The 18,490-nt window shown below is 39.9% G+C and overlaps 1 long non-coding RNA gene across 1 annotated transcript in view; it reads right to left on the bottom strand.

The window, feature by feature from the left end:
- The window catches only part of LOC116965889, a 31,586-nt gene extending 13,735 nt beyond the window's left edge, over nucleotides 1-17,851 (bottom strand). The window contains exons 1-2 of the long non-coding RNA XR_004409768.1: nucleotides 17,777-17,851; nucleotides 9,578-9,671 (exon numbers count right to left, since the gene is read on the bottom strand). This is a non-coding gene — a long non-coding RNA (uncharacterized LOC116965889). The remainder of the gene's footprint in view (nucleotides 1-9,577; nucleotides 9,672-17,776) is intronic.
- Nucleotides 17,852-18,490: the final 639 nt, after the last annotated feature.

The raw sequence follows: 18,490 nt of genomic DNA on the forward strand, positions 1-18,490 counted from the left end.
GTCCTGAGGAGAAACAGCTGTCCCTGCGACAGGAATCACAGCTCCCTAAATCACCTTCCCTGCTTGCCTCTAGGCAGCTATGGACATATATGTGTTCAAATCACCCTTTTCCCATCTAGAAATCATCTGAAATGCATATATTAATCTTCCCAAGGTGATGGAAGGCTGAGCAGGTGTCCCACTGCTGCATACATAAGACAGAAAGATTTAAAAAGTCAGTTAAGTCATGCTTGTTTGTAATAGGTGTTGCTCTGTAAGAGGGCCCACACATACTGCTTTATAAAAAGATATATGTAGAACACATCACAAACGCTCACACAACTCCATTCAGACAAATGTGCACAGACATTTAAGAGTCAGCTACTGCTTTGATCACCTTTTATATTTTAAATAGGAAAAGGCAGCATTAGTTTTATCCTGTTTTACAGATGAGATGAACTAAGGATCAGAGAGATTAAAGACTGGGTTTGGAAACTGTCTTAGCAGCCATGGGTGAATGAAGCCAAAGTACCTGCTTTTGATAATCCTTCCCAACACCTCTTTCAACTGCTGGATTCCTAAACTAGCCTGACTCACTCAAGGTCCCTGTGGTAGACCCTAGTTATCCTTCAGAGATGCTTTCAACACTAGACTGACCTTCAAGAAGCTTTAGTTAAGTTGCATGGCTACTTATAGGTAGGACATAGATAAGATATGTTTGAATAACAAGAAACAACAGGCTGCAAAAGGTTCCACTTGCTGCAAGAAGAACATGCAACACATCTGGCACTTATTCGTAGCCATCCAGCAACAACAGGACATGCATACACATGAGAAGCACCAAAGAAAACAGCAGCAGCCTCAAGTCCTGGGCTGATCCCAACCAGACTCTACTGCTGCTCATGTTTTTATGGAAGGCTTCCTGCCTCTACACTGGGAGCACGATGGCTCTTCCATGCTGGGTGACTCACTCCAAGTGTGAGGAGCCAAAGTTCCCCACCTCTCAGTTCCTCATTTATCACATCCCTCCCCTCCTTTCTGTCTGCGACTGCACAGGCGTCATCACTACAGATCGAGCTGGGGAGCCAGGATTGCTCCACAGAAGACAGAAATGGTGAAACGGACAATATTTTTGCTTATGTTCCCATGTTTCTACATCTGATCTTGTATTTAACACCAGACTAGATGGTCATAACAAATCCCTCTGGCTCTAAAACCTGCTCATTTCATTGAATGCACTACATGGAAAGTATTCATTCTTCTTTGCCTGTATAAATATACAGGTATAGATAAATATGTGCACATACATATATATTAGAGTATGCACATTCACAGCCTACACATACACACATGCATTTTATAACCCTTCACTTAGATATCTAATCTCTAACATCTTCTGTTTAAATTTTTCCTAGAGTTAAGTTACAGATTATTATCGATAAAATATGAACTAATGCTTATAACATCCCTGCGTATTTAAGGTGGGATTTTACTTCAGCTAATGTTAGCCCACTAACAATAAAATTTTAAGCCTAGTCTAGTTTTCTGGGCTTCTTTATAGTCAATAAAAAGAGACAGGCACATCTGGAGGGCAATTTGACTCATCTGTTTCACTATTTATTGGCTAGATATAGATGTCAAATGCGAAGCAGGGTTTTAGGGAGGGAGGTGAAATTAATTGAGAATGGCTAGGGTGGAATTTAGTTCAGAGTTCTAACACCACTTGTCTTAAGTGCTGGTGTGTTCATGTGAGCTGGGTGTGCAAGTTCCCATCATAGTCATTGGAGAACTACTCAGTGCAGCCAGGTGGATCCTTAAGAGTAATACAGATGACCCTAAAATAGACATCTACTAGCTGATGACCTAGATTTTGTCCTCCGACAGCAGCAACTAAACTGACTACAGGAAAGATGTCATTCTCCAAATACGCATAGCAGGTGGAGACTATAGACTAACCAAGACATCTGCACAGGGCTCACAAAAATGACACAGGATCTCTGGGACATCTGCATCTTTCTGAGGTGGAGCCAAAGGACCTACAGTGTGCACTAAAATATTTCTACGTTAAATGCTTAGCACTAAAACAGCCTCAGTTTTCCAAGGACTGTGAGTGAGGGAGATAGTTAGATGAACAGGTCACACAGCTTGGATCACTAAGTTTAGTGCCACATGATAGCCCACCTCGATTCTAGCTGCTCTCTAGTAAAGTACAGCTCTGTTGTAGGCTTTGTGTCAGATCTAAATGTCCCATGTATGCACTGCAAGTATTTTAGAGGCAGTTCAGATGGTCCAAAAGCACAATATCCTTAACAGGGCATGTCTGAGCATGAGGGCAACATTTACAATTAGATTATTTAATATAAATTTTTAATATAAAATAATAATAACAAATAATAAATTGTAATCAATAATAGTATTTTTAATTATTTGATTAATTAATTTTTGCATAGCTCTTTGAGATCAAAAAATGGAAATTTGCCTCCACATGGAGAATAATATGATTGGTATTTGGCAGAAGAGCAGAAACCTCATCGTTTCCTTTACTGAGACTGTCCATCAGATGGAATGACAGCCCTAGAGCTCCTCAGTTACAAGGGACAAAAACTATAGAGACTCCACTATTTCCTTCCTTAGGCAGAGGAATTCCACAGTCGTTATTCATTTGGTGCAGGAGCTGAGTTCATGGGTGTGATTCAGCGGCTATGAATTTTGCAGTGCAGGGCTCCCAAAAGGTTAAACTGATGACTGGGCAGCAACCTATAGCAGTTGGAAAACCACACACTTCTCTTCCTGACCTGCTGGCAACAAGAATTCAGTGCAGGAGAACCAAGGCTAAGCAACGACACGATGCAATGGGCAGGCAGTCATGGAGAGTGTGGATGTTTCAACTAGAGCATGAAGGTCACCTGAGGGTCATTGCAGCTGTCAGCTACTTCTGAGGCTTGATCTAAAACCCACTGACCTCAATACAAAGCTTTCCATTGCTTTCCGTTTGGCAGGCTTTGAATTAGTCCCTTGGTGCAAAAGTTTTGAAAGGATGAAAAAAATTAGTAGTTTCACCTGTGGTTTTCTCTATTTTTGTAACCTGCAAGCACTGAGATTAGCTGTGTGCTTCTGTTCTGCACAGTAGTTTTAAATCTAATGTTGAGACACCTTTGTGCCCTGTAACATAAATGAATTTCAACTGTAAAACAGGCAAGTAACTGGGAAACCTGTATATTCTCCAAACTCTTGGGGAGAAAAAAAATCACATGAAACTATCCATGTCACAGTGACACTGATGAGCTCAAATGACAGCTCAAGACATCCGTGACCTTTCATCTTTTCAATTTAGGGATTTTCAGACTTAATCCTAATCTGAATGTGATAACTGTATTACTTGTAGACTCCCTTTCTTTGCAGAAAGAAGTATTAGGGTAAGTCAGAACCAGTCTTTATAACCAGAACTGGATGAAACACTGGTTGTTTCAAATACATTTGGAGTCATTTTTATCTGAATTATCATCAATGAATTTTCTTTTACCATTAGAGGCTCAAACAAGGATATGATCTGAGTTCAGATATAACAAGAGTGAAATCTTTTTAATAGCTCTTACCAATTGGCTCCTAAGAGTAAAAACTTCCATGTGATTAGCTGTTCACCACTTCAGGGTGAAACTGCCTGAGAACTTTCAAAAGTTTTATATGATCTGGCCTGGAACTTATAAAAGACCCATTAACATGAAATATGTGCAGCCTAAAAATCCCTTGATCCAAAAGTGTCCATTGCGAAAAAAAGATGTTTGACTTGAGAGAGTCTCTACTCGCAAATGTTTATGATGAAGGCGACATAAAGAGAAGACTCCTCTGGCACACGCAGGTTTTCCTACCAGCCTAGGCTCAGATTCTGCATAAACTATGCTGGTAAAAATTTGCAGTCATCCTCAGCATAAATTAAACTGGATCATGCTACATGAATGATAGGATAATGAGCCTACAACTAAGTGTACAGAGATCCCTCCCTAAAGATAATGTCTAGCTGAAGGAATTCATAACAGAAATTAAATAATCACCTAGCTTGATACAAATTGAAGCAGAATTCATATCTGTATTGATTATGAAAAGACAACTGTCCTTGGATGCCCTGACTAGTCAAAACCTTTCATGTAGACTTGAAAAACACTGTTCTGCCTATTTAGTGTCCATTAACAATTATTCATTTTTCTACAATGCAAGCTGACTCTAAGTCCAGTTTCTACATATGCAGGTTAGAAATGTTTTTCTCGTTCCCAAAGAAAATTCTGAGAATACAAAAAATGCTATTTAATTTTTAATAGAGAGACAACACTTGAAGTCTGTTAGAAGTTTATTGTTTTCTTCTCAGGAAACTTGAGAGGGAGCAACCAAAGTGATTAATTATTTTCCTGAACTATGAGAGAGATTCAGCTTTAAACCACCACTGAGTTCTCCAAGGCTGTCACTTATTCTGGGGTCTTCTCATTTTGATGAAAGCATTATGTCTGCTGAAATATTGTCATGAAAAATAGGTACCATACCATGAGTAGCATTTTGTCTTTTTCTAGTTCGTTGATTGTTTCTTTTTTTGGAGGGGCATAATGCATTATTTTCCAGCAAAGTATATTTCAAAATATCAAGTCAGAGCCAATACAGAGGAGGCCACTAAGGTGCTCGGGGGGCTGGAGCATCTCCCCTGGGAGACCAGGCTGAGAGAGTTGGGGGGGTTCAGCCTGGAGAAGAGAAGGCTCCAGGGAGACCTTCGAGCGGCCTCCCAGGGCTTAAAGGGGGGGCGGGAAAGGTGGGGAGGGACTCTGGATCAGGGTGTAGGGGTAGGACGAGGGGTGATGGTTTTACACTGACAGAGGGCAGATTTAGGTTGGACATAAGGCAGAAATTGTTCCCTGTGCGGGGGGTGAGGCGCTGGCCCAGGGTGCCCAGAGCAGCTGTGGCTGCCCCCTCCCTGGAAGGGTTCAAGGCCAGGTTGGATGGGGCTGGGAGCCCCCTGGACTGGGGGAAGGGGTCCCTGCCCATGGCAGGGGATTATGAACTGAATGATCTTTAAGGTCCCTTCCAAACCAAACCATTCTAGGATTCTATGATTCAAATGGGGGGAGGGGGGGGGGGGGGGGGGGGGGAAGCCCAGACACTTCTAGATCCAATTGGATACCAACAAGGGCAGCAGAATTAATGTCTGGTAACTGCAAGTTACCAGACACACCACAATCAGATTTACACACAGCCAAAAGGCATTAGTAAACCGCTTTGGGAGAAGGCCAGAGTACCTGTGCTAAGATTAATCCTAGAATCAATTAAATCCCTGACTTTGCACAACAACTTCATTAACCTACTCAGTCTCATGACCTGGCCTCCAAAGTATTCCATGGTGACACTCCTGACAGTCATCTGGGGTGTCCACCACCACACACACACACATACACACATGCAGAAAAACACATTCCCTCATAAAAGCAATGGGCTTGCAAATTATGAAAACAAACTGCAAGTCTGACTTAAAGCTTTACACCCGCTGAGACTCCATGCTATGTAGTAATAATATTTACAAGGCACATGGACTCCACTGGCCGGGCTGCCTCGCTCTGTTACCCGCCGCACTTACGTATATTCTACACAGTTGGATGCGTGGCATTACCCTGCAGCCCAGGTCCTTGATTTATAGTGTCTGGTAACGTCTCCCTTCTGCTGAAATTGAAATGTCTGTGATGTTTGGACACTGAAGGAACATTGGATTTGCTCTGATCTGTAAATGAAGAGATGGCAATCAAACTTTAAAGTCTTTTAAAAATGAAAGAGCCTTCTCATATCCTTCTTTTTTTCATGATGGTATCTCCCACCCTCAGATTTTTTCAGCATTAATTGAGACAAAACCTCCATTTTTCAGACACTGAAAGTGAATTTAAGCTCTCACAAAGGTGACTAGATCAGAATCAGCAAGAGGTTATCCACAGGTAAAAACCACCAAAATAAAGGCAAGCTGAACAGAAGGTTGGATTCACTTAATCTGTCTCTTATTGACTAAGGGAAGATTTAGGCACTTGTATAGGCTAGAGTCAGTGAAGAGGATCAAGACCTTTAGAGAAGATATCATCCTATCCTGAGCTCTAGGCAGTTAAGAAGGAGGAGGTGAAGCCCATGCTTTCAAGGTGCTTATCTTTTTCCATTTAACAAGGAGTAATGTAAATAAATCATGGACTTAGACTAAACATCAAACTTGGAGATAACTAAATTGAGCCTTTCCCACCCAAGGTCTTGCATACCACATTTTCTAATAATGTCGCTAAGGGTGCATTGAAGTCCTTTGGGATGACTTGTATGCATAGACCCCAACCCTTCTTCCTGAAATGAACCTTATTTAGCAAGGAAGAACACAGCTTCATAGAAGTATGAAATAATTCTACCCTTACAGGTTTGTATGAAAAAGCAATAATAAATCTTCCATGAACTGTTTCTTAGTAACTTTGGCCTCCGATTAACTGTCAGATTTTCGTGTATGCAAATTTTGGGAACAAAATATAGGTACTAAATCTTGACTAGTGCACGCAAATCATCCTCCACTGTCATTTAAAAGGCTTCAGAAGACCTCAGCTTGTACAAAAGATATCAGTTCTAACCCCAGACGCTTTTCAGCTAAAGTTAAAATTGTCCTATTTTATATTTTCTCTGCTAGCTTCAGAAATTATTTCTCCCTTATAACTTATACTGTCTCTGTAACTTCCTTTAACTTAAAAAGCCATTTATACAAACCTTCCCAAACACAGACAAATCTCCATTCAGTTTATTTGGAAGTTTTTTCATCTTCCTCCAATGCCAAGTGATACTCAGAGAAAGTATATATTTGGAAAAAAAAAAAAAAAAAAAAAAAAAAAAAAGGGTAGTCTACAGAAATTTAGTAATGGAATGGTGAAGTAAAACTTCCTAAGAGGCTCCCTCAATAGCTGGAAACTGCTAGACAAAATTATTAATGGCACAGAATTATTTTGCACAAAATTATTCTTTGAAATCTCTGACTCTTGAGAGGGAAAGTATTATACTTCTCATACCTTTCTTGTACCTTTGAAGAAGGAATCAGAATATTATTATTTTTGTGTACCATTTTGATGGCTTTTGATATTATATTAGTTTTTTCTGCCTCCCAGCAGAGGGATTTATGTTCTTTGTGGTCAGACTTCTGGATGTAGTTATTCTCTGTTGAATTGTGTTTTCCATTGCTAGGAGTTGTTTATTGAGACCTGCACACTGACAAAAAATTGCGTGATGGAAAGTTTACTAAGCTCTCTGATTTAGAAGTTCCAGTTCATATTTCCTAGCACTAGAAGATGACCTGTTCATCTATCCATCTATTTGTACAGTTACAGCTAATATTCAAGTTTAAAGAACTTTTTTTTTGTGTAATGTTTTTCTAAATTCACTTGCCTCTCATTTCGCACTTATTTTTCAGTAGTAGAATTCTTCTCTTCCTCCTGTATTTTTTATGTCCTAGTTTTTTTGTGGGGATATTTTTGTTATTTTATTTTTCCATAGAACTACATACAAATTATTTATGGCAATATGGCATTACGGACCCCCAAGTGCACTGTAATGGTAATGGGGAAAATAACTAACAAGGACAATGGTCCCAGTTTTGACTGCTAAGAAATAATCAAGAAGGGCTTTTAGGAGCTCCATCAGCCTGGGTCACAGTGGTATAGCTTATCTGAAAGGCTGCTGTGATATGTCTTTTTCATCGGTGATATCCTGAAATACTTCATAAAAGCATGTTAATTCCCAGTCTAATGGTTCATGACAAAGCTCTGTCCACGAAAGGATTGTGGTTCATTCCAAAAACCCATGCAAAGACTCTCACAGGCTTCATTGGGCTTTCAAACTGTCCCCAATGGCTCAATTTAATTTAATGTATAAGGAGGCGGAAGTTCTTAAAATGTTATGAGGAGCAAGTTTCAGTATGGATTTTGTCAGGACGCTTCTTCAAAATTGTCTGGGTCTCAATCCTCTGGGCTCAGCCTGAGGTAAGTCACACTGGAGAATCAAGGTACACAGATGTGGTCTTTCCATGGTTTCTTTTCTTGCTCTGGGTTTGAAGGAATGGTGAAAACCTGCAGCTCATGAAAGCCAGTGGCTCATTTCCTCCCTTAGGCTTCAAGAGAACTTTTCCGATAAGTGAAGAGGAGAGAACATCTACCATGCCTGTTTGTCCCTTGCTTGCATTTTAGAAACACTGTTATTTCTCCAAATCTGATGAAGATTTTGGTAAATTTGGTTCATATTTGCTTCCAGTTATGTTTCAATAAAAAGAAGGAATAGGCTGCCCATGGGAAGGATTTGTAGCCTTTTTCCATCTGCTTCAGAAGGATCCTGGAAGACTTTTTCAATTCCTGTCTGCGGCAACCTCATTGCCTCAGTGGGGAATCCTCTTTTCCCCCAAGAACACAACTAAAGCACTTACAGTCCCAGTCTGTCACAAATCAACCACTTTTACCAAATTTCTCATAATTTAAGTAGATAAGAGATGTAGAGTGGCGAGGACAGAGACCTGCCCCAGGTAACAGGGTCAGACCCATCATCCAGGTTCCTGTGGGCAGGGTTCCACACAACCCAGGCAGACATACTCTCATTTCAAAGGACAAAGAGAATTTGAAGATTTATGCCATTGAAAAACTGCTATTTTGGACTATTCAGATTTTGAGCACACATTTCCTAGATGGGGGCGTGTTTCACAGTTCTCTGATACAGAAAAAGCTAAACATAGCTGAAAACTGTGCTTTTTCTGGTATTATTGACTGTGCCCAGGAGATAGGGATGAAAAAAGGGGACAGAACATGTTAGTTCAGGAGAAGAGACAGGGTGTATGACTTCATGTACGCTGCCTTCATCTGACTGTGGATTTCAGCACGTGTATGCCTCCAAAGCCTTCTACTAAGTGCCCTGTCAAAAAGTCATTCATACTGAATTTCAAATGCATCTCCAGGGAATAATTGCTAGATCTTCTCAACAGAACACTTCCAAAACATTTTTACATATTCTGTGCTTTACACATGCAACACACATATATTTTTACACAATATTTATGCCATACCTACATGTGATTTATGCTATGTATGCTATTAGAATGAGCATATAGTATCTACATAATATTTGTAAATAATCCATTTTGCTAACGTCTTCCAAGAGAACTGAACCATTTTATCTTAAACTTCTCTTTCTGCTCACTTTCCCTCCTTCTCAGGAGAAAGGTCTGAGGGAGACATCTGCAACTGCATATGATTTGTGACATGGGAAATTCTGGATAGCCATCATAAAAATGTAGATACCAAGTCAAACTGCAATATTCCTCACTCAGAAGGATGCTGTGAGACAAATCTATTATTCAGATGCTAAGCACTTTTAAGACAAAAGCCTGGAGATGCTACATAATGATTTTCATCTGCATTATTTAACACCTTCCAATGAAAAAAAAAAAAAAAAAAAAAAAAAAAAAAGCTTAAATTATATACAGCTTTCATAGCATCAACAAAAGATGTTGGAGTTAGAGGAATCAGTGCTTGCTTTTCTTTTCAGCCCAAAACTACTGAAATGGGTGGGTTACCTGGTATAGATTGATGTGTCCTTGCTGAAGGAAATAGGTAAGCTTCTGTTTGATATTAATTAGAGCAACAAAACTGTAATCAGCAAGATGAAACCTGAAAAGAAAAAAAAAATAATTACCCTCTTTCTAGTAAATTAACTGGGATGGAATCTTTAGCTCTTGAAAGTCATCATAGTTAGGTCTGTTGGGTTGCATTTAGGATGGATGAAGCAAGAGTCACTCCTGCTTCACACATCTCCCTTAACTAAACCTCCTTGTAGCAGCTTTGCAGAAAGCTGTAGCTCCACACCAGATGTAGATGCTGCTTGGCAGGAGCTGCCTTCCTCCACTGCAGCCCCCTCCTGTGTCTCCATCACTTAACCTATTGCCACCCCAATAACAAAATCCAGTGTGATTCTCTCTCACTCGTAGATGCAAAGGAAGCTGCAGGATCCAGAGAGCTGGCTGCTCAGTGGATGACAGTCAAGACAATGAATCCACCTCAGTTTTGACCACATAAGGGACAGATTACACACAGGAGATATCTAATTTCATTCAGAACCTAGATACACACAATCCTCAGCACCCTCATTTTATTTGGTTCGGCTTTCAGCCAGGGACCAGACGATCTCCATAGGTCCTTTCAAATAAATATTTTATGGTTCTGTTCTCTGATTCGGCCAGGAGACTTTTTCTGGGTCTGTGATAGCCAGATGTCTGCTGTGTGTTTGTGTGGCTTTGCCTGCTGTTGCGATGGGGAGGATCACAGGTGCAGCCCTCAATACGTACAGGGGCCATTTCAGGCTTGTGGAGATCTCTCTTCTTTTCCTGTTAATCAATGTGGAACCAGCAAAGGGAAGTCCAAAGGCCAAATTTTTAAAGGACATAAGCTGCTATGGCTTTACTGACTTCAGCAGAGCTTTGCTAGTTTTCAGCAGCTGGAGATGTGGCCCTTGTCAACAGGATTTTTCACAGAGATCTGGTACTTAATGCTAACCATTAGAAAGCTGAGTGTGTGCACTTTGGGTAGTTTGGTTACAAAGATGAAATATATTGTTTTACTATACAATTTAAACATGCTGGTAATTTCTTTGCTTTTCTTTAAAAACAAGACAGAAAAAATTAATGGTAAGTGGAAATCCATTTTGCCGTGTAATAGTAATACACTGTATATTATTACTATTCTGCTAATCCACGGGGAAAGTAAATGCCAATAAAAGGGATTATAAAGCAACATGCATTTTCAATTAGGGCCTACAGTGCTGCTCAAAGCAAGCCTTGCCAAACGTCTAGCTGATGGGACATAGCTCACAGCAAGTTCTGGACACACACTGAGCCAGAGGGGCGAGATGAAGGGACGCCTCCTCTCCCTCACAGCATGCCTGGTCAAGGACTTGATGAAAGCTCCTCCTGCCCCTCCACGCAGGGAACCAGGGACCAGGGGTCCAGAGCAAGGACCAAGAGGGATTGTGACTCCTGTCTCTCATGGTCAGGCAAAAGCAGGGATGGGAAGGAGGTCTGGTGGGCTGAGATGGATCACTTCCCGCAGAGTGAAGAGTCAGACAGGAGCCATCTGTGTTGTATTAAATCTCTCGACCCCGGCCAGGGGCTGTGCAATTAGGAGACAACCTTTCTTCAAGCAGGCAGGGGCTATCTGTAAATAAACCAATGCATGCCCGTGCACACTCCTAGTCATTGTATCTCATCTCTTAGAGCTACACAAACACAGTTTACACACACTATGCACACAGATTATTAAGCTATACACTGCAGTTTATATGCGTATGTACAACATATATATATGTCGAATACATATACATACGCATTATATAGTTTATATTTATATATGTATCTACTTGCTTCTCAATCTAGACACAGAATCTTTAATTATGTAGAGAGTTCAAGAAATCTGTAAATTTTATATACATATATCTAATCGATTGCGGGCATAGAACAAGCAAAACAAGAAAAGGGAGTTGTGATAGAAGGTGGGACAATAAGAAATAGAGACCAGTGCTTACAAATAGATGGTCTACTGAAGATGTTGTCTCTCAGAAAATATTTGCTCTCCTCCTAATACACCCACTTTCCAATTAAATAAAAATAAATCTTATAATCTTATTCTTTTTCCTCTAGGAATGGTGAGCCATTCTCCTTGCTATCTGGGACGGGATTTGACAGCTTACATCAGGAATGGGCGTGAAGTTGCCCAGATGTGTCTGCTGAAGGAACCATTTTCCTGGTGATGACAGAAGTCTGGCAAGATGCCTGATGAAAATCTGTGGGGGATTTTTTTTCCCCTCTTCCAAAACAAAAAATGGAGAAAAGAGAAACCTGTACTCATCAACTAGATATATATGAGAAAACGCCCTATTTTCTATTTTTTTTCTTTTTTTCTTTTTTTTTTTTTTTTTTTTTTTTTCAGGTAGAGACATTGAGGTCTTCAGAAAGACAGGAAATCTTAAGTGCCCTCCCCAGAGCCTCATCTATCAATCAGGTCTTTCCTTTGGCCCCAGAATATTCAATCTCTCTCCTTCTCTTCCTCAATTTGTTGTATCTTGTACAGGAACCCAAGGCCATGTTTAATATGTTTGTTTTTTACACTGACAACGTAAAGGTCAACATTTAAGTTAGGTTACGTAATCAGATCAGTCCCTTGTGATTAACCACAGAGCAAAATAATTCCCATTTAATTGTCCTGTTCTCCCACCCCCCTCCTTCTGAACAGTAAAATCCTATTATTTCTTCCTTCTCTCTGCCTTGGAATTACTTCAGGGCTGATCTCAGGTTTATATGAAGCTGGCATCAAATTTTCAAAAACACTTAAGCAAGACTTCCGTCATAAAAGACTGAGGCACTTGGGAAGGAAGAAGACACTTTTTTTTTTTTAATGCTGTTGCAAGTCAAAAAAAAAGATACAGTGGGCTTCTCAGCAGGAGTTAGACATACTGGCTTAGTTCGTATTTTTCTGCAACAAATATTCCTTGTGAGTATTGACTTTCCATAGTGAAATCCGGGGGACTCAGGAGGCCAAAAATTGACTGAGCTCCCTGGTGTTGTGAAAAAGAGATAGGAATAAATGTAATCTCAGAGTCTAGATTCATATTGAAATAAAAACATTTCTGATTTTGGAAATTTGAAATTGAATTACTGCCATGTATAGTTATAGACTGGAAAGTGGCAGGCTGAATACTAACCTAGAGAAGGACTTGGGGATAATGGTGAGTGCCAAGTTGAATAGATCTGAATAAATACGAATAAATATGAGTTCCATCAATTTACTCCCACTGTAAGTAAGGCAAGCCACATAATAATGTAGCACATTAGAAAGTGCATGCTCAGTCTAACAAAAGCAGCAATTATTCTCTACTCAGTGCTGTCGAGGTTTCATCTGTAGTACTGCACTCGGTTTTGTGTACAGAGTTCAGGATGGATTTGGAAGAGTGCATTGCATTTCCTATGAAAAGACCTCAGCGGAGCTAGGCTTGCATGTTGGGTGGAGACTACAGCTATTTCAGTGGCAGCTAGAAAAAAAGGTGATAAAATAAATCTCTTCTAAATCATGCTACATGACAAGAGGCAATGGTTTTGGTTTGGAAGGTTTAGTCTGGACATTAAGGAAAAAATTATTTCAGTATAGTGTAGCACTGGAGTAGGCTATCCAGAGAAACTCTGGCATACATCTCCTTGGAGATTTGCAAGACATGACTAGGCAAAGCCATGGCTGACCTGATCTATGGCTGGCTGTAGTCTTGCCTTAGCTAGGAGCATGGACTCTGGTTGTCTCATCCAAACAGCTTTTCCATGTTTCATTGATTATAATAGCATCAGATTTGTCAGAAATTGCCCTCCCCAAAAACACACTTTTAACCTCCCTAAGGTCCTACTGAAATTTCAAATGTGGCAGAAGAAATAGAATGGATTGTTTCTTTCTCTTAGCTTAGACCATGGTCTACTATGGTTTAGTTTTCACCACATAACTGGAGATTTGGGTTTCATCATGCACAGTTAGACAAAATCCCACCACCCATGCCTGGTTACTGGGTTGTGTTAGCAGGGAGAAAGAATATGAAGTGGTCCCAATGTTAGTCAATGCCTCTGGGTGCTTCTGGCCACCTCTGACTACCTAGTTCCAAGGGTCAGCCACACATTTATAGCTGAGTTAGTTGGGGAAATCTTTGTATCAAGTTCTGTGAGAGACTAGAGCATGTAGTTCTGGATCTGTAACAAAATATTTTAATTGTTGTGCCAGTCAAACCACTGTATGTAAGTACGTACTGTTATGCCTCTAAAGAAGGGTGAAGATCAGAAGTTCTGAGCAGCAATATTTCCTTTATTCAAACATAGAAAAAAACCACACAGAATACCCTCAATACAGTTGAGTATTTTATCTTCAGATAACAGTTCCTTAAAACTAGCTTGGACAGCTGATCATTTACCTCTAAGCTGAGCTCTTCATGGTGAAGGAATGTCTTGTTACAACAAGGAACTTAAGCCAAAACGAATTATTTGGATCATAGGATCCCCAAGTTTGGTGATATTACTAAATTCAAGATTTCCTTTTTAAACGTAGATGCCTAGTGCTATTTGAATAGATCATGCCTGTATGCGGTTGGGAGATCAGACGCAAGGTCCTGTGGTCCTGTGCCCTTCTGGAGCTGGGGTCCAAAATGAAACTAGATACTTATTTTTGAGCAACTGAACTGAGCCTCTAGTACTTAGGTAGACACCCACATGTAGACTTCTGCATCTGGAGCTGAATCACACCTAATACAGCTTTCTGAGATGGCACCAAGCATTCAGAAATCAGTATAATTCATGAATAGCTACTTTTGTTATTTTCAGTCCAGATTATTGTCCTTGGTTGGATAATATTTTCTGAGAGAAGTCAAAATAGGCGACTATTACAGTTACAAGCAATGACCTACCTTTGTATTAATGAAGTATAAAACCACAGCAAACTGTCAGAAGGTAACCTTGGAGTTTTACCCCAGATTTTTGCATTAAGGCTTTGTCTTACGTTTAAGGTGTTGCATAGTTTTGGGAAACACATCCAATAGGAAGGGAAATATCTCTATTGACTGTAGAAATGTATAATGTGGTATCATGCCGAGTGGATATCTGAAATAAATGAGCTCCCTGTTTTCCTTATTTTTTATACACTTTCTCTGAAAGAGTTTATTGAAGTCCATTGTTGGAAGAAAAACAGTTGAGCAAAAAGGATAATTATTCCCATCCTTATGTTCTTAAGCACTTTGGCTAATTGGGAAGGAATTAGGAAGGAAGCCACATGGCCCAGTGAATAAAAGAAGGGACTGGAAAGCTCAAGAACTGGTATTTATGGCTTAATCTTCCCTGAGTGGTAAAAACTAAGTCAGTTCCATGAATTACACAAAACTCATCATCTTTAACATCTAGAGAGTAGTAGGAATATTCCCCTAGTTAAGGGAATCAAGCATGTAAAGAGATGCAGGTCTGAAATTCAGCACACTGGAGCTAATGGCATATTTATGTGGATATCTGCAAGCAGCTGTTCAGGCTGCATAATATCAGAATTTTATTAATATATATAAAGCATATAACAAAAATTACTGAATGTTGTTAACTGTTTCTTAGATTAAATTTAAATGAGAAGATGTAAGAGCTCTTGAGGAGTAAAAGTCTCTGCAGACAGGGTGTGCCTCCTTCAGCTGTGAGGCGTATAACGCTGGATTTCATCCATTATTCCCTGCTACAGAACATGCTGCTTTATCATAAGTAGTGGAGAGAGAAACATTTGTTGACTAGTTATAAATTGAACCAAAGTGGTGCGTTCAGCAGCCCATTACTGTAATGCTGTAATAGGACTGGAGGATACAGAGAAGGATTAAGCATTCTGAGAGAGAAACATAAAAGAATATGAAACACATAGAATAACAATGCAAAAAAAAAAAAAAAAAAAAAAGCAAAAAAGCCAACGACCTTTCAGACCATGCACAAAATAATTCAAAGCAAATGTGGAGCCATTCTCTTCAACAAGACAACCACAGTAGGTCACATGAGTGCTTGTGCATTTTTTTGTTTTGTTTTGTTTCTTTTTAATACACAACATTAAGCTAGCGGTCCTGGACAGTATTAGTCGGAAATATCTCTTGAATGACTGTGCTTGCCAACTGGCTGTTCTGTATTTACTTTGTAATTATTCTGATTATTTGATATATGCATTCTGTGCTTTCCTCCCCCCCCCCACTAGGAAAATAGAAGCATCAGATCCCCATACGTTTCTCATATTTGCGAACAAATGCATTCATGGAAAATATGGTTTGCTGAATCGCTGTGGGCAGGACTCATGCATACTTTTCTAATGCCGGATGTTTGGAGAAAGGTTTTAAGTATACACTCAAGCCTCCACATTTTTTTATTTTTTTGTGAATAAACCATACTCTGGCTACAGAGACACCTGACTGGCCCTAAGCAGGCCAGCTCAGCTTTGGCAAGGCCTTTTAATGCAGAATATAGCTTTACTTGCTCTGTAACCCACTGCAAGTTGGCATTTTACCATGGAAAGGAGTGATTCTGTCTCTGCCCACCAATGGCTTCTCCTGTTCCCTACTGCCAGCCCCAACATTTATGTATCTGTGAGGTGGAATGAGAGAAGAGGCTGAAACTACCCCTCCCCCCCAGAAAAATAGCATTGACCCAGATAGGCTCCCTGACCTGGCCCAGGGTCCTGCCACACAAGTATTTACACTGGATTTGGCTCACAAATTTAAAAGATGCAGGAAACTATGGACAAGACTGCTCTGGGCATACACTGCCTTCCATGACGCTTTTCCTGAACTGACAGACCCTCCCAGGACCATTAGGACATCGGTGCCAGGACACTGGATCTGACTGTGGACCACTTCATTTATGCCCAGATTGCTTGGATGTTATTCACAATATCCAAACCCAACATTACCTCTCATATTGCAGAGTTGGCTGCAGCTTCATGGCAGTTTTAGTACAAGACCTGAACACAGAGCATTGTAAATATGGGTTCTCCCCAGCTGGGGTCAGAGACAACCAATCTCAAAAGGGAGTATTTTTACTTGTGTTCCTCTTGCTTTCTTCTTTTTTTTTTCAAATTTAATTTTAATAATACTACTGACGTTGAAACTTCTGCTTTTCCTTAGTGTTTCTTGCTTGTGTATGGGGAAGCAGGAGAGTGAAAACAGTGCTCAATTTCTCACTCTTCCCTTGCTCTGTGACTAGCATTTTATATATGGCTGCAGGCTGTTTATGGTAAACCCAGAACTGCTTCTGGTATTCTGCTAGGGACCATGATCTGTTTAGATCTGCATCTCTTCTTCTCTTTAATTTTCTGTCTCTTAGCCATCCTCAATGTTCACAGGATCAAACTGCATAGCTTGATTTTAGGATATTCAAGGCGTATGTATTATCTACTGAGAAGGAAGACAATAATGAAAATGCTGGAAGCAAACTGATCAGTTCATGATATGCAGCATCAATTCAAGCTCTGAGGTATTTCACAATCTTTAAGGTCCCTTCCAACTCAAAGCATTCTATGATTCTATGATTTTGATTTGCTTGTGCTTAAGACTAACAAAGGGTCTTTATTCTTACTGGGACAACATAGAAACTGATTATAAATGCACCAGTAGAAGCGTACTACCTCCTTGCTACAGAGTGACAGGAGGAGAAAATACATTCTGTATCATGCTATGTCATGCTAGCCCACAGTCAAACAGGTAAGGAATTTAATTATTTCATTTTGAATTCACTAGTTTCAGAAGATAAAATACAGAAAGCTTGCAAAGCATGGTAACATCATGGAAAGTCTGGAATATAAATAGATTCAGCTAGTAAGCATAAAGAAGGAAAATACAAAAGCAGAAAAAGAAGGAAGACAAATCAAATGAATCCAAACATAGCTTGGACATTTTCTCTTTCTATTCAGTCTTTTTTCCCCTCCCACCCCCCACCTTTTTTTGCAGATCTGTTTGTTGCCTTACTAGGTATTTCCAATGGCATGCAGCCTACTGAGCAAGTAGTTTTGGGGATTCACTTCAAAACAAATAGAGCACTACACAGAAATAAAAAAAAAAAAAAAAAAAAAAAAAAAAAAACCCAAACAATTATCAAATATGGTGTCTCTGCTAAATCTCAAGTCCACAGAATCAGACCAGAGGCTTTTCCAGTTGAAAACTCCACTTCTTGGCTTTTCTGAATCCCTCTTACCTTTCTCATGCCCTGTGTTTCAATATCTTGCAGATTATTTCCATTCCTCCATGATAACTCAGAGCTGAGGGCAGGGTTACACAGCAGCATCCCTTCCCCTGCTATCCCTCTCCTCCTCCCTCCACTTCAGACCACTGCAGTTTCCTTTCAATTGTTGTGTGAAAGTCAACAAAAACAGAGTGTTTTGGGTCTCTCCCAGCTGTGACTATGTTGTTTCCAAAATGAAAGGAAGAACAAGAAAAGGAGATGTAACCAGGAGACAAGAGGAGTTTTAATTCTTATGGCTTTTTTTTTTTTTTCCTTCTTCTTTTGGGAAGGAGAATTGAGTGGAAAATAGAGGAAGAAACCTAATGAAAAAACAATGACAATAAACATCTAAATGTTCATAGTAGATCATCCATAACCAAGCTTTCCTGGAGCATACAGAAACACATGTGTGCAATCTCACTGCCTTCTTTAGCAAAAACCCAGCAAGGACATAAATCCATGTGTTGTAGCTCTTGCTCAGGCAGAAAGAGGACAGTTTGTTTATGTTTTGCCACATAAAATTTTATCTGCCCCTTGCATGTATTTTCTGCCTGGCAAAAGGACCTGAGATTTTCAACCTCTTTGAAGGAGGCAGGTCCCAAGCCAGGGTACAACCACAGGACAAATAATGATTCTTTCTAAGAATGATCCTTAGGGAGAGGTTAACAAAACATGCTGGGCACCAGA

Source organism: Tyto alba, unplaced genomic scaffold (genome assembly GCF_018691265.1).
Source record: "Tyto alba isolate M040663 unplaced genomic scaffold, T.alba_DEE_v4.0 Super-Scaffold_38, whole genome shotgun sequence".
Classification (NCBI taxonomy): Eukaryota; Metazoa; Chordata; class Aves; order Strigiformes; family Tytonidae; genus Tyto; species Tyto alba.